General features: G+C 47.1%; 1 pseudogene; it reads right to left on the bottom strand.

Annotated features, from left to right (window-relative positions):
* Window positions 1–5133: 5133 nt before the first annotated feature.
* Window positions 5134–8316, bottom strand: LOC147959716 (uncharacterized; annotated as a pseudogene).
* Between the last annotated feature and the right edge of the window lie 7754 nt (window positions 8317–16070).

Here is a 16070-nt window from a genome sequence, read left to right as displayed (position 1 = left end):
ATCTTGATGAATGTTTCGAGAACGGATTAACTCCTTTATGGACCATCATGCAGAAACTTCATGAAGAACTCCGGTAAACAAAAGAATGATCAAACGAAAAGAAAGATGAGAAGAGTAAGGTTGAAGCCTTGCAATGATTTGATGAAGCTTTGCGACGAGATAAAGAGAAAACATGGAACTCCGGAAAAGAAAGATGAAACAAATGAAAACAAGAATTTGATGAGCCTTCGGAATAGGAAATTAATCGCTTGGATGAAACAGGAATAAGAATTACATTATGCTTATCCTTCACCAATTCAATTGATGACAATCAACGGATTTGACATATTACTTATTCTCGTAGAAAATATTAAGAGAGATATAGCGTCAGACTTGGGAATGTCTTCGACGAATCCACCGGTAGGATTGAGAACAACAAATGAATTGGTATGATAATCAAAGGGAAGCACTGTTGAACTAACCACCGTAAAAATTGAAAATGAACAATGAAAAATATAAAGAAACACCAGGAAGAATTATCAAATGAATGAAGGTTCTTGAGGGAATTTAGATCCATGAGAACGAAGAGATCACGAGCTGATTAGAGAAAACTTGAATGATGCACCGGTAAGATTTGGAGAAAGAGAGCTGAAAGCTGAGAATGAATAAATCTGAGATGATGGACTCCGGATGAACAAACTGAACAGAATCTTGAATTGCTCCGGATAGGTGAAAAGAATTTCCACAATCAAAAACAATTATGAGAGGATGGCAGAGAATGGAGCAAGATTTAAAAGAAACTCTTCTTCGAACTTCAAATTCTGAGAATTACGATGGGACACACCATGAAGAATTGTTGAAGCACTCCGTAATGAAGAAGAATGGAAAAGTTGAACCAACGATGAAAATAATTTGAAAAATCTTGGAGAAAGGCACTTGACTGATGAAAACCATTCTTACGTCAAACCTCGAAAAGAATTTTTGAGGATAGCTCCGAGAGAATTAGAAAAGTCAGGTAAGATCCTGGGAAAAGACTTGTGGGTTAGGGCCCACTGAAAAGAAGCACCGTTGAAATGATTTAAAAGAGAGGTTGCACCGGTTGAACTAAATGGCTAGAATGAGATAACAACCTCGAAAGTGCTTGAAAAGATTACGAAAGCAGAGTCGAAACACGAATCTTCTGAGATTTCTTGAGCACTCCGGAACAAATGAATAGCGAAGAGTGGATGATTATGAGGTGCACCGGCAAGAGAAGGTATTTGAAATGAGGAACGGATATGATCTTCAATGCTTGAATTGGTTCCACCGGAGAAGATAAAAGAACAAAGAATGATAAACTAGAAGCTCCGTTAGAATCTTCATGACAATCACCGTATAAGAACATTCAAAGACAAGAATGAAGAGTCTTAACATGAATAAAATGATACTTGATTGAGATATATGAGTCCTCGGAGAAAAGCAAGGGAGGGAGGGCAGGGAAAAACAAAGGCAAGTTGGGACGGATACAACAAACACCGCTGAGAAGAACTGATAATTGATCTTGCGGATGTTGAAATGATCGGATCCACTTGAAGAGAAGCACGCCGGTAAAAAGGATTGACATGACAAACTCGATGATCGAGAAAGATTAGTATTCACATAGGAGTATGCGAACACCGTTTAGAGAAGGTATGGAATCAACATTTGACTTCGAAGCAACTTGAATACCACAACTCAAAACAAAAACAAAGGATTGGCTTGCAGAATAAGCCGGAACAAACATATGATAGAGATTTCGTCCGAAGTTTTCATGGTGGGGCCTACACGGGCTCGATCGTACAACACCATCATGTACAAGGCAGTGCACATGACATACGAAGCGTCCCCGAGTCGGCATAGCCAAGGACTCTTTAAGACACAACGAGACCACTGTAAAACCAACCGTGGATAGGCGGACCACTAGACGTCGAACCCCAATTTCATATCATACATGTGTCGGAAAGATATCCTAAGAGCTACTTGAATTCCCACTTATAAACTCCCGAAATTTTCCGGTTATGCAATCAGGTGTTGGGGATACAGGGGAAGCATAATATCTCACCCAAACTAGCAAATCCTACATCCAGCTGTATCCATCCTTCAACACATAACCAAGAAACCTTCGGAAATCGACTACCTCAACCTTCGAAAAGCATCCGTTATACGAGTTCTGGCAATACTCCCGAACTCCCGTCCCAGTACTGGGTGGCGTCGAGGTTATCTCACCAACAACTGCATAAAACAGATTTTCGATGTCGGCGAAACTAAACTCAGGTATTCCAGAACTGCAACGATAAAATTGTGATGACAACACCGCGGAGCTCAACTCCCCAGGACACTGCCACAACCCCTAAATGACAGGAGGCACCAAGAACAATGTTCTCATCACAAATCGATCGGAACGATTCCAAGATACCCGCGTGATCCTAAATTTTTTTTAGTGAAATTTGAGAAGAGAAGAGTCAAAACTCTACGTCAGGATGCCTTACCAGAGCGATGAAGGGACTGGGGAGTAAAAAGAATTCCTAAACTCTCCGATATATAATTCCTAAATGACTCAAAACATTTTTTTCTAGACTCAACTCGTCAGCTAATTCGATCAAGCAGGGGGGCTCCTAAGGTCAGGAAAGGCTCTGATTACCAACTTGTAACGCCCTCGATGCGGCTATATCTCCCACGTGTCGAAGCACGACTTACAGGCATAACCGCATTGAAGCAATGTCGCAAGTGAGGTAATCTTCACACAACCCATGTAATACATAAGGGAAAGAGATACATAGTTGGCTTACAATCACCACTTCACTCAATTACATGAATAAAGCATTACATCAAACAGATACAAACAAGGTCCGACTACGGAACCAAAATTAAAGAAGACTACCCCAAATGCTACACAGATCCCCGATCGTCCCGACTGGGCTCCACTACTGATCAACTAGAACGAAGCAATACAAAGGACAAGATATTCATTGAGCTCCTCCTTGAGCTTGGCTGCGTCACCTGCTCGGTTCAACGGCACCTGCAAGCTGGTTTTGGAAGTATCTGTGAGTCACGAGGACTCAGCAATCTCACACCCTCGCGATCAAGACTATTTAAGCTTATGGGTAAAGTAAGGGTATGAGGTGGAGCTGCAGCAACCGACTAGCATATTTGGTGGCTATCATATATGCAAAAGAGAGCGAGAAGAGAAGGCAAAGCACGATCGAGAAACTATGATCAAGAAGTGATCCTAGAGCAACCTACGTCAAGCATAACTCCAACACCGTTTTCACTTCCCGGACTCCGCCGGAAAGAGACCATCACGGTTACACACGCGGTTGATGCATTTTAATTAAGGTCAACTTCAGGTTTTCTACAACCGGACATTAACAAATTCCCATCTGCCCATAACCGCGGGCACGGCTTCAGAAAGTCCATAACCCTGCAGGGGTGTCCCAACTTAGCCCATCACAAGCTCTCACGGTCAACGAAGGATATTCCTTCTAGCGGGAAGACCTGATCAGACTCGGAATCCCAGTTACAAGACATTTTGACAATGATAAAACAAATCCAGCAACACCGCCCGAATGTGCCAACAAATCCCGATAGGAGCTGCATCTATCTCGTTCTCAGGGCACACTCAGATTGTCTAAACTTCCGGTAGGCCAGCCCAGAGTTTCCCCTGGTGGTCACCGGCGGCTGACGAGGTGGACCAACACTCAGAGGAACACTGGCCTGGGGGGGTTAAAAAAATGATGACCCTTGAGTCCGCAAAACCCAAGGGAAAAAGAGGCTAGGTGGCGAATGGTAAAACCAATGTTGGGCATTGCTGGAGGAGTTTTATTCAAGGCGAACTATCAAGGGGTTCCCATTATTACCCAACCGTGTAAGGAACGCAAAATCCGGGAACATAACACCGATATGACAGAAACTAGGGCGACAAGAGTGGAACAAAACACCAGGCATAAGGCCAAGCCTTCCACCCTTTACCAAGTATATAGATGCATTAATTAAATAAGGGATATTGTGATATCCCAACAAAATATCCATGTTCCAAACATGGAACAAGCTCCAATCTTCACCTGCAACTAACAACTCTATAAGAGGGGCTGAGCAAAGTGGTAACATAGCCAAACAATGGTTTACTAGGACAAGGTGGGTTAGAGGCTTGGCTCAACAATATCGGAGGCATGATAAGCAAGTGGTAGGTATCGTAGCATAGGCATAGCAAAAGAACGAGCATCTAGCAAGCAAAGATAGAAGTGAATTCGAGGGTATGGTCATCTTGCCTGAAATCCCGCAAGGAAGAAGAACGAGTCCATGAAGAAGACAAACGGGCGAAGTTGAACGTATCCTCACAAACGCGACGTTATCGGAACCAACCCGAAGAAGTAACACCGGAAAGAAGAAAATAACAAGGTAAAGAACCAAGCATAACATGGCATGATGCACAATCATGTATGATGCATGTCCGGTTTAATGAGGCATGGCATGGCAAAGTGCACAAGCAAAACTACAAGTTAAGTGGAGCTCAATATGCAACGAGTTGCATATTAAAGAAACACCACATTCAAGTTATTTAGTTTCGATCTTGTTTATGTACCCAACAATATTAAATGTTGTTAAACATGCCAAGAGATGAAGCATAATGAAACTATCTGTCTAAGCAAGTTTAAATGAGGCCGGAACAACAAGACAACAAGTTCGGAAACTCCTCATGTGCATATATTAGGTTTGGTACTGTTCTGCCCTAAACACAATTTTAGAGTTGCTAAACATGCAAGATGAGTGCACCAAGTAAATCTAGGCATTTTTCTACCCCATTTACATATAAAGTTTATTAAATTCGGAGTTACGGTTATTTAGTTATGAAATAAAGCATTTTAGCATGGCATAGGAGCAAAATTACACAAACAGCAGTTTAAACATTTTTAACATGCATGAAAGTTGCATATTATTAAACTAGATGAAATTCTAAGAAAGTTTCATATTAAGTTTGTTTAATTTGGATGCACGGTTTGAGAGTTATTAAATGCATGAACAGCAGGGGGTTTTCTGCAAAACTGCTCTCCTCTTCAAAAAAAGAAATACACTGAAAGGAAAAAACAGAAGCAGGCCAAAATTGCTGGGCCCAAGGTGCACAGGAGAGGGGGCGGCTCACCCATGGGCCGTGCCACGGCTCGGTGGAGGGGATTGGGCCTGCTGGCGCTCGAGGGAAAGCAGCCCAGGCGCGGTGTGGCGGTCAACACGGACGAGCAGGCGAGCACTGCTGCCCTCGTCTCTGAAAAGCAGAAACAGCAGCGGGGGCGCAAGGTACAGAGCGGCAGACGGTGGAAATGGCTGCCGGCGACGTGGGACTTGGCGACGGCAGGCTTGATGGCGAGCGCCAGATCGACGCAGGGGCTCGGTTCTCCAAGGCGGCGACCGCGCACTCAAAGCAGAGGCAGGGTGAAGCTAGCGAAGAATAGGGACCGCGCGTGTAGGGGTAGCAGGTTTGATGGCGGCGACGGAGCTTGCAGGGAGGTCCGACGACCTGGGGAACGGCTGTGAGCAGGTCAAAGCTTGGCGGCGAGGAACTCCGAGTCGGCGGTCGGGGTCCATGATGGTCGTCTCCTGTTGCTGCGGGTTACAGAGAGAGATGGGGATCTTAGGAGATAGGGAGAAGAAGGAAAAGAGAGATGGGCAGAGTAGGGACCAGGGACGCAGCAGAGGCGGTGGTTCGGCGATCTGGCAGGCTTTGATGTGGACGAGGCGGCGGAGGGGACTCGATCGGAAGCTCGGGGCTGCGCTCGTGGAGGCCTCGATCCGATCAAAATCGAGCGCTGTGGGAGGCTCGGGCGCTTTGGTGCCCGTTGGATCTCCATCCGGCGGTCTCAAACGGATGGATCAGAGGCTGGGTGGATTGGGTGGACGGGGAAAACGATGAGGATCTGGGAAGATGGCTGGCTGCGCGTGGGTTGGTTCGGGTGGGATCCCGAGGGCGATGCTGCTGGCGGCGGCGCGAGGGACAAACAGCCTAGAATTTAGGGTTTGTCCAAAATAGGCTAGGAGTGGAGTATATATACATCACAGATTAGGTTAGGTGCTACCTCGACCTTACGATCGCAATCGGACGATCGCAAATAACTATGTTAGGAAGTCCCATTAACAAAACGGAGATGTTTTGTAGATGTTTGGGGATGATCCGGATCCAACGGTGACGACTGCCCGAGTCGGGTCCGGGAAAGTTTTGGACGCGCGCGCGAGGAGGGCCGCGGGCTGATGAGAGAGGTTAGGTTGGACCTGGCGGTAGGTAGTGGGCTGTGTAGACGGTCTCGTGCTGAGAGAATAGAAGAGAGGGAGGCCCGGCGACTGTTTCCGGAGACCGAAAACGTCGGACGTGTGCCCGGCTATAATGCCGCTATAGTTTAACGGTTGGGCTATCAAACGAACTCCGAATGCGATGAAACTTGGCAGGCGTCCTACCTACACTATAATAAGACTGCACGCCAACTCTCATCCCATTCCGAGAACATCTTCTGGCCACTTATAAAATAATATTTCGGAGGTGCCGCGGGCGCGTGCAAGTGTGTATGGGCTCAGAGTGGACAACGGGGAGAACTGGGAGAACCCGGACGAATGCAAGTTTTGAAAACATGATGATGCAATGCACATGATGACATGACAATATGCGACACGCAAGCAAATGACAAGGCAACAACAACGAAACACCAGAAGACACATGGCGCATCGGTCTCGGGGCATCACACGCACCCTGCCAACCGTAGAAAGGGGTTGCCCGGGATCCCATACGTGTTGTTTCCCCCGATAGATGGTTTTCCATAATATCCAGGAAATGCTGGGAGCTATGTCGTCTTTGATAGTCTAGACTGATAGCAACAATATTGTGCCTTCAGTTGAATAGAGCTACCCCTTTTAGGGCTGAAGCCTTTCCGAACCCTTTCTTGCCATAACAGCAATACAAGCCCATATGGTCTAGCTAGTTCCACTTTCCTGATTTTACCCTTGATGCTTAGGATTTCCCCCTTTTACCTACCCTACTATGATCTGTGTAGGTGCTTTCTGTCGTACTAGCAGTATTCCAGCCTTCGAGCTAAACAACACATCACTCATAATTCCAAACTTAGTTGTTCAAATATGATTGTGATATGATACTAATATTAGTTAACAGACACATTTAATTAGTTAGCTAAAGGTCCCACTTGAGTTTCCAAATACATGTCACGACATTTGGAGAGACAGCAGAATTGCATTTCTTTGTCACTTGTTGACGGTACTTTCTTGTCCATACCAAATCTTATGTCACATCCCTAGTTCTGGTATGGTCCTAGGCTTGCTTTGTGCATCATGTTTAAATTTCAAATGAAATTGAAATGGGGATGTTGCAAACCCTAGAACCAAAGTTTTTTTCCCAATAGGTTCAACTTTAAAATGGATTTTCAATGAACCCAAAATGCTATTCAAAAATGTTCATGCTCTTTGGATAATGTTGGGAACAACAACCAGAGGTGATGCACATTTTTGCTACACATTTTGGATTTTTGAATCAATGCATAAATATTTGAATTGGAGCTGTTTAAATTATATAAATATTTTAATGGCTCCAAAAATGTTGGGAATTGGTGAGGGCCTCTGGAATATTATATCTAGATGCCACAAATATTTTCAGCATTTATGGAAGTGTTTTAACATTTATTTTGGATTCAAAACAAATGTCAGAAATAGAAAAAGAAAATAGGAAATAACAAAACACTTACCAAGCGCTTACCTGGTGGCCCAACAGGACCTGCCCAGCTAGGCCCAACCCACCACCGCAGCTTCGCTGTCGTCTTCCTCCCCGGACAGAAGGACGAGCGCGTGCTCGCCGCGCGCTGGCCACGCGCCTCGCCAGCTCCTACTTGCCGCTCCCCGTCGACGCCCTGGCCTTCTATGGAGACGCCACGCAAGCCACGACCCCCTCTCACTCTCCTCCGTGCTTCTCCTCTCCTCTGTCTCACTCTCCCCCTCTGTTCCGAGCACATCGGACAGCACTGCCATGCGCCACCGCGACCACTGCCTTCCCCTCGCCTCTCAGACGTGCCCAGAGCTCCGCCTCGCCGCCTGCTACGTCCTCAACGAGCCAGACGACCCGGGAAGCTCTGCATCAACGCCATCGTCTTTGTTTCCATCGCCGGCCGCCGGAGATCCTCCTCGTCGCCCCGCTCGCTCCGACACCTCCCCAGCCCCGCCGTCTGCACCGGAAGACTCGCCGTGAGCCACTGAATCGCTCCCCTCCGCCTTTTTCTTCATGCACGCCCCGTAGCCGCTGCCCCGCGAGCACCCGCAGCCGCCGTCCTCCATGGCCGGCGAGCTCCGTGCCCCTGAGCACCTCCGCTCCTGCTAGTTGCTCCGGCGGGCTCCTGTTGCCCTTTAGGTGTTGCCTAGCACCCCCCGTTCGCTCGCCTCGAGCTGCAGCACCCCGCTCGCGCATAGCCAAGCTCCGGTAGCCGCCGCGAGCCCTGCTCCGGCGAGCTCCGTCCACCCCACGGCCTCCCACCTACTCTGTTAGATGTGCGCGAGCGCCAGCCACCCTCAGCACCCATCCGCGCGTTGAATGGACGCCGGGGCAGCGTTTCCGGTGAGTGTCCGCCGCGGTTTTGGTCGTCACCGACCAAACTCCGGCGAGGCTGATGTGGTGGCTCAATTAGCGCTAATCCAACAGCCTAATCCCCCCTGAGACTGATAGTGGGCCCCAGAGCCAAGTCAAACCCTGGTCAGTGCGGGTTTGACCCGGGGTTAACCCCAGTGTCACTGACATGTGTCCCCCACACGTCACGTTTGACCTGGTCAGCCCTGCTGACGCCTCTGTGACGTCATGCTGACGCAGTAATTGATTTCTGGATTTGAAATAATTCAGAGAATTCCAGAAAATAGTTAAAACTTCTAAAATTCATAGTAATTCAATCGTAACTCCAAATCAAATAAATTATATATGAAAAATTATCCCAAAAAATGCAAGGAATCCATTTATGCCAGTTTCATGCATGAAAAACCAACTTATACTTGCTGTATAAGTGAAAATGTAATAATGGTATGTTATCTACTTAATTTGGGGTTTGCATATGAACCCTTGGTTCATATGGACTCCAACCAAATTGATGCTAGATGCATTAGGGAAAATCATAGCATCTTTGAAATGTCATCTTCATGCATCATATTGTCCCATATGGTTGTTTATTGATTGCCGGCACCGTCCCCTCTCGATAGGTTCTACTCCGGAAGGTGTCCCGAGTACCTGTCTGAGGAGCAGTGCTTCTTCGTTGATCTATCAGGCAAGCAACCCTCTTGAGCATTTCGATAAATCCCACTCTCTCGCTCCTGCTCCTTTTACTGCATTAGGACAACAACGATTCAAACTGCTACTTTCTGCTGCGGTAGCTGAACCCATTCCTTTGCATGACCTTTCATTTCCACAGTAAATAGCTGAAACCCACTAGCATGAGTAGGAGTTGCTTGAGCCTTGATGTGCCTACTCATCCATGCTTGATTTCTTTATGCTAGCTATGCTTAGAGTTGTGTCAGGTCTGATTTATCGGAAATGAATCGGAGTGGTGAACATGTCCTACCGATAAAGGCTAAGTGTGTGAACACGTTTTGTAAAGGTAGCGATGAGAGGCCATGTAGGAGTACATGGTGGGTTGTCTCATTGGAACCGTCCCTATGCACTGAGTTCTGTGTATGTTATCCAAGTCAAGTTACTAGCACACATTGGGTTCCGGTCATCCGACCCCTCTCGGCTTATTAATCCACTTGATCTCTATACAGGAGTTGCAACTAGTTTCTGGCGTTTGTAGGTAGTGCTACTTCTCTACCAGGTGGTGTCCGACGGGACGGGCTTGGGACAGACTAGGCACCGTGGCACGGTGTACCAAGTGACACCCGGATGGTGGGCTTGGGAACCCTGCACACATCGTTTGGGGCCATGAGCGACACCCCGGCCGGATCTCCTTGCGGATGGAATCCGAATAGGCGATAAACCTGGACGAGAGACTTGTGTGGTTAGTCAGGTCGTGGCCGACACCCTCGCCCGGCTTCCGCTTGAAGGTTGTCGAGGTACATGACGTGTACTGGTATATAAGTGGCGAGAGCGTGTGCGAAGAAGTACACCCCTGCAGGGTCAACATTATCTATTCGAATAGCCGTTTTCCTCGGATATGGAAACTTGGAGGACTTATGTAGTACATAGACAACTTGAATTCGATACTCTAAAATCCGCAAGATAAGCGTGAGTGCTATGGATGGCCTTCTCGTAGGGAGACGGGAACGGATCCATAGTGGAGTATTGATATGGTGAATATGTGGACTCGTGTGCGCCTTCTCACCTCAAAGAAGTTTCTGATACTCGTAGTATAGGTTAGCCACTGAGTCAAAGCTGGCTTGCTGCTGTTAAAACTCCACCCCCTCCCCTTGTTGATAATGTTGCATATGTAGATAGTTCTGATGTAAGACTTGCTGAGTATGTTCGTACTCACGTTTGCTTATTTATGTTTTGCAGTTGGTTACACTAGTGACTTCCACGAGTAGCTTGTATCCCAGCTACGATCCCGTACCCTTGGGAGGGTCGTGTATAGTCAGGCTTCTTAGTCTTTTCCTTTTGTAGTTGTCTGTACTCAGACATGTAATGCTTCCGTTGCTTGTATGCTCTGAATGATGGGTCATGAGACCCCTGTTTGTATTGATGCTATGTGGCTCTTCTGGGCCTTTATCTATATGAGTTTGAGTTATGTTGTGATGCCATGTTGTACATCACATACTTGCATGTTATGCGTACGTGTAACGTGTATTGCTATGTGTGGGATCCGTCAACCTAGTTGTTCACCTCTAGTAGCCTCTCTTATGGGGAAATGTAGTCTCGTGCTTCCATGTGCCATAGTAGTCCGCTACAGCCCGGTTCACCGGAGTCCTGCTAGCCCAGCACTACTGCTCCGGAACACTTGACTGGCCGGCATGTGATTCACTTCGTTCTTGTGTCTGTCCCTTCGGGGAATTGTCACGCGGTGACATCCGGAGTCCTGCCTAGCCTGCTACAGCCCGGGTTCGCGGAGTCCTGTTAGCCCAGTGCTACAGCCCAGATTCATACACTGTTGACCGACATACTCGTGGTTGATTCATGTATGCCTGTCCCTGTAAGTTAGTGCCACTTTGGGTTCACGACTAGTCATGTCGGCCCGGGTTCTCTGTCATATGGATGCTAGCGACACTATCATATACGTGAGCCAAAAGGCGCAAATGGTCCCAGGCCAGGTAAGGTGGCACCCATGGGAATACCGTGCGTGAGGCCGCAAAGTGATATGAAGTCTTACATGCTAGATTGGTGTGACTTAGAATCGGGGTCCCGACAGCGTTGGTATCAGAGCCTGACTGACTGTAGGATTACCAAGCCAAACTGGTCGAAGTTGAGTCTAGAAATCCTTTAGTTATATAAGGGAATTGATTGTGGAAGGGAACGTAAGGCTCTTTTTACTCCTTTACCTCATGTCATTCTTTCTGAGTCAGCCTCTTCTTTTCTACGAGGGTTAAGGCCTAGGCTTCTCCTCTATCTCTCGGGATGACGTGTTACTAAACCGTAAGGTCTTAGGATTGTTGGGTTGTGTCTCCGTACAGTTCTACCACTTCCGTGTGTCCTCTGTTTGACCCAGAACCTTGATATTATGATGCTGATTGATTATGCTATTCCTTTGATGAATGTCTCAAAAATCCTTTTGAGCATTTACAGCCGTTATGCTGCCGAAATTGTCCCAGGATTTCAAGAGCTTCCAATGCTTTTGCATTACATTCCGCATCCTTATGTCGATGCTAATTCCATCCATGTTTCCTTGGTTTCTGTGCCAGGATGTCGTCTGCTAACCGAGGTTCAGTTGCTCATAGCAAGAACCACGGAGATGGTAGCGATGAGGATCCTCCTGACCAGCCTTTGATGACAGAGTTCTTGTTAGCATTCGAGAGGAACAAGCGTGAGACTAACCGCTTGCTGGCACAGATTGAGCAGAACACCGCACATCAGCGTAAGAAGTTGGTTTCCATCACCGACTTCATTGGTCTGAAACCACCCACCTTCCATCATTCCATTGAGCCACTCAATGCAGATGACTGGCTCCCAAGCATCACTCACAAGTTGCATTCTGCGAACGTAGCTGAAGGTGACAAGGTCACCTATGCTACCTATCTCCTGGAAGGTCCTGCTAGTATTTGGTGGCAAAGCTATGAGGCTATACTTCCAGCTGGTCAGATTCCTACCTGGAGGGATTTCATCGAGGCTTTTCGTGAGCACCACATTCCTAAGGCTCTCATTGACCACAAGAGGGAAGAGTTCTGTAGTTTTACCCAGGGTAAGCTGCCTGTTGATGCTTACAGTAGAGAGTTTGGAAGCCTCGCCCGCTATGCTACAGAAGAAGTGTCCACGGACACTAAGAAGCAGGCTAGGTTCTGAAAGGGTCTCAACCCTAAGTTGCGTCGTGATCTCCACCTGCATCACTGTGATACTTTCCAGGCTCTTGTGAACAAGGCCATTAATGCAGAGATAGCTCAACTCACTTACGAGGAGTCTCGAAAGCACAACCGTGATCTGGGTTCTTCCTCCCGCTCTGGCTCTCAGAAGCGACGGATTTGGATTCCGAACTCAGCTCTTCCACCTCGATATGCACCGAGGCCATCCTATGTGGCGCCTCACCCAACTCAGCAACGTGCTCCACCCAGGCCTATTAGTGGACCACTTGCCAATGTAGGTCCACGTCCTACCTCAGGAACTTGCTTCACCTGCAGAGAACCAGGGCACTATGCACGTGACTGCCCTCAGTCCAGTTATACCCCACCCCAGTCTGAGAGGTTTGTTGGCCGTGAAAAGCCATCAGTCAAGATGATCAGTACCAAGCCAGCCTCCATTGAACGAGCATGTGTGCACCATGTCTCAGCTACAGAAGTTCAAGATGATCCCGACGTCGTACTGGGTACGCTTCTTGTCAATTGTCACCCAGCTTCAGTTATGTTCGATACTGGAGCATCCCACTCCTTCATATCCGAAGGTTATGCTTGGTTGCACGACATGTCATTTTGTGATATGCCAACTCCACTAATAATCCAGACTCCCGGTTCCAAATGGCAAACCTCCAAGGTAAGCCATGGTAATGAAATCCTTGTTGACAGACTGGTATTCCTTGCTTCTTTGATATCTCTCAAGTCTTCAGATATTAACATCATCTTGGGTATGGACTGGATGATAGCTCATCATGCCAAGATCGATTGTTACACCAGATCTGTTCAACTTACACATCCATCTGGCAAAATAGTCACTGTCACCACTAGAGTTGCAAGGCGTCAACTCTATTCTCTTAATGCCAGCCCTCTTCCAGACCTTGAAGATATTCCGGTAGTCCGTGACTTCTCGGATGTTTTTCCAGAAGAACTGCCAGGTGTCCCACCTGACAGAGATGTAGAGTTTGTCATAGAACTTATCCCAGGAACTGTTCCAATCTCTAGGAGACCATACAAGATGGCACCTTTGGAGTTAGCCGAGCTTAAGATACAACTTGATGAGTCCTTGCAAAAGGGTTTCATCCGTCCCAGTTCTTCTCCTTGGGCTTGTCCTGTCCTCTTCGTCAAGAAGAAGGATGGTACGGATCGGATGGTTGTAGATTATCGTCCCGTTAATTTGGTCACGATAAAGAACAAGTATCCGCTCCCCAGGATCAACGACCTGTATGATCAGCTCGCTGGATCCTCAGTCTTTTCCAAGATGGATTTGAGGTTAGGCTACCACCAAATCAAGATCAGAAACGGGGACATCCCCAAAACGGCCTTTGTTACTCGTTATGGTCAATACGAGTACACCGTGATGTCTTTCGGCCTAACCAATGCTCCAGCTACTTTCTCCCGCTTGATGAACTCGATCTTTATGGAGTACTTAGATAAGTTTGTCGTGGTTTATCTCGAGGATATTCTTATTTACTCGAAGAACGAGGAAGAGCATGCCGGACATCTTAGGCTTGTATTAGAAAAACTCAGAGTGCATCGCCTTTATGCCAAGTTCTCCAAGTGTGAATTTTGGTTGCCAGAAGTGACCTATCTGGGCCACGTGATCTCTGGTAAGGGCATTGTTGTCAATCCCAAGAGAGTCAAAGCCGTTCTCGATTGGACTCCACCCGAAACGGTCAAACAAGTTAGGAGTTTCCTTGGTCTAGCCAGTTATTGTCACCGCTTCGTTGAAAACTTCTCCAAAGTGGCCAAACCCCTCACGGAGCTTCTCAAGAAAGATAAAAGGTTTGAGTGTTCCCCACAGAGTGAGCACAGTTTTCAGGAACTGAAAAGACGCCTGACTTTTGCGCCCATACTCGTGCCACCGGATTTCACTAAAGACTTTGTTATCTATTGCGACGCTTCGTGTCAAGGACTAGGTTGCATTCTTATGTAGGATCGTCATGTGATTGCCTATGCATCTCAACAGTTGCATCCACATGAGGAGAATTATCCTACACATGATCTAGAGCTTGCAGCCGTAGTCTATGCACTTAAGACTTGGCGACATTACCTTCTTGGTAACCATTGCGAAATCTACACTGACCATCAGAGTCTCAAGTATATCTTCACCCAACCGGATCTGAATCTCAGACAGAGACGTTGGTTGGAGTTGATCTCGGATTACGACTTAGGAATCACCTACACCCCAGGCAAAGCCAATGTCATGGATGATGCTTTAAGTCGTAAATCCTATTGCAACAACCTCATGTTGCAACAATGTCAACCACCCCTCCATGAGGAATTCTGTAAGCTTAACCTTCACATAGCTCCTCGTGGTTCCCTTTCTACCTTGGTGGTGAAACCTACCCTTACGGATCAGATCATAGAGGCTGAGAAGCATGATACGGGAATTTCCCGAATCAAGAAGAATATTTCCAAGGGAGTTGCTGGCTGTTTCTCTATGGATGAACGAGGTGTTGTTTACTTTGGTAACCGTTTGGTGGTTCCCAAATGTCAACAGATGCAGCAACTGATCCTTAAGGAGGCCCATGACTCCCCTCTCACCATTCATCCCGGTAGTACAAAGATGTATCACGACCTACGCCAGAGGTTCTGGTGGACTAGGATGAAGAGAGAAATCGCTCAGTATATTGCCAACTGTGATGTTTGTCGTCGCGTTAAGGCAGAGCATCAGAGACCTGCTGGCACCCTTCAACCTTTAGCTATTCCCGAGTGGAAATGGGACAAAGTTGGTATGGACTTCATCACCGGCTTTCCCAGGACCAAGAAAGGAAATAATGCTATCTTCGTAGTCATTGACCGTCTCTCCAAAGTGGCTCACTTCCTACCTGTTCGAGAGAGTATCACTGCTAGTCAGCTCGCTGACTTATATATCTCCCGAATAGTGTCACTCCATGGTGTTCCACTAAAGATCAATTCAGACCATGGCAGTCTTTTCACCTCTCATTTCTGGGAAAGTTTCCAAACTTCCATGGGCACCAATCTTTCCTTCAGTACCGCTTTCCACCCCCAGACAAGTGGTCAGGTGGAAAGGGTCAACCAAATTCTCAAAGACATGCTTAGAGCTTGCGTTATCTCATTCGGTATGGATTGGGAGAAATGTCTTCCCTTTGCCGAGTTTTCTTATAACAATAGCTACCAATCTAGTCTTAAGAAAGCACCCTTCGAGATTCTGTATGGACGAAGATGTCGAACACCTTTGAACTGGTCAGAAACCGGTGAAAGACAACTCTTTGGACCGGATATGATCCAAGAGGCAGAAGAGCAAGTTCGCATCATTCGTGAGAATTTGAAAACAGCCCAATCTCGTTAAAAGAGCCAGTATGACCGTCGTCATAAGGAAGTGGCTTATGAAGTTGGCGACAAGGCTTACCTTCGGGTTACTCCTTTGAAGGGTACCCATCGTTTCGGTATTAAGGGCAAGTTGGCTCCTCGTTACATCGGTCCTTTTCGCATTCTCGCTAAACGAGGAGAGGTTGCCTACCAGTTGGAACTACCCCCACATCTTTCTCGAGTTCATGTTGTCTTCCACGTCTCTCAACTCAGGCGTTGCTTCTCGGATCCCATCCGCGGAGTGGACC

This window comes from Triticum urartu, chromosome 7A, assembly GCF_056163025.1.
Source record: "Triticum urartu cultivar PI428250 chromosome 7A, HENAU_Tu73, whole genome shotgun sequence".
Taxonomy (NCBI): domain Eukaryota; kingdom Viridiplantae; phylum Streptophyta; class Magnoliopsida; order Poales; family Poaceae; genus Triticum; species Triticum urartu.
Note: the sequence above shows the minus strand (reverse complement) of the source record. Positions and strands in the feature narration are given on the sequence as shown.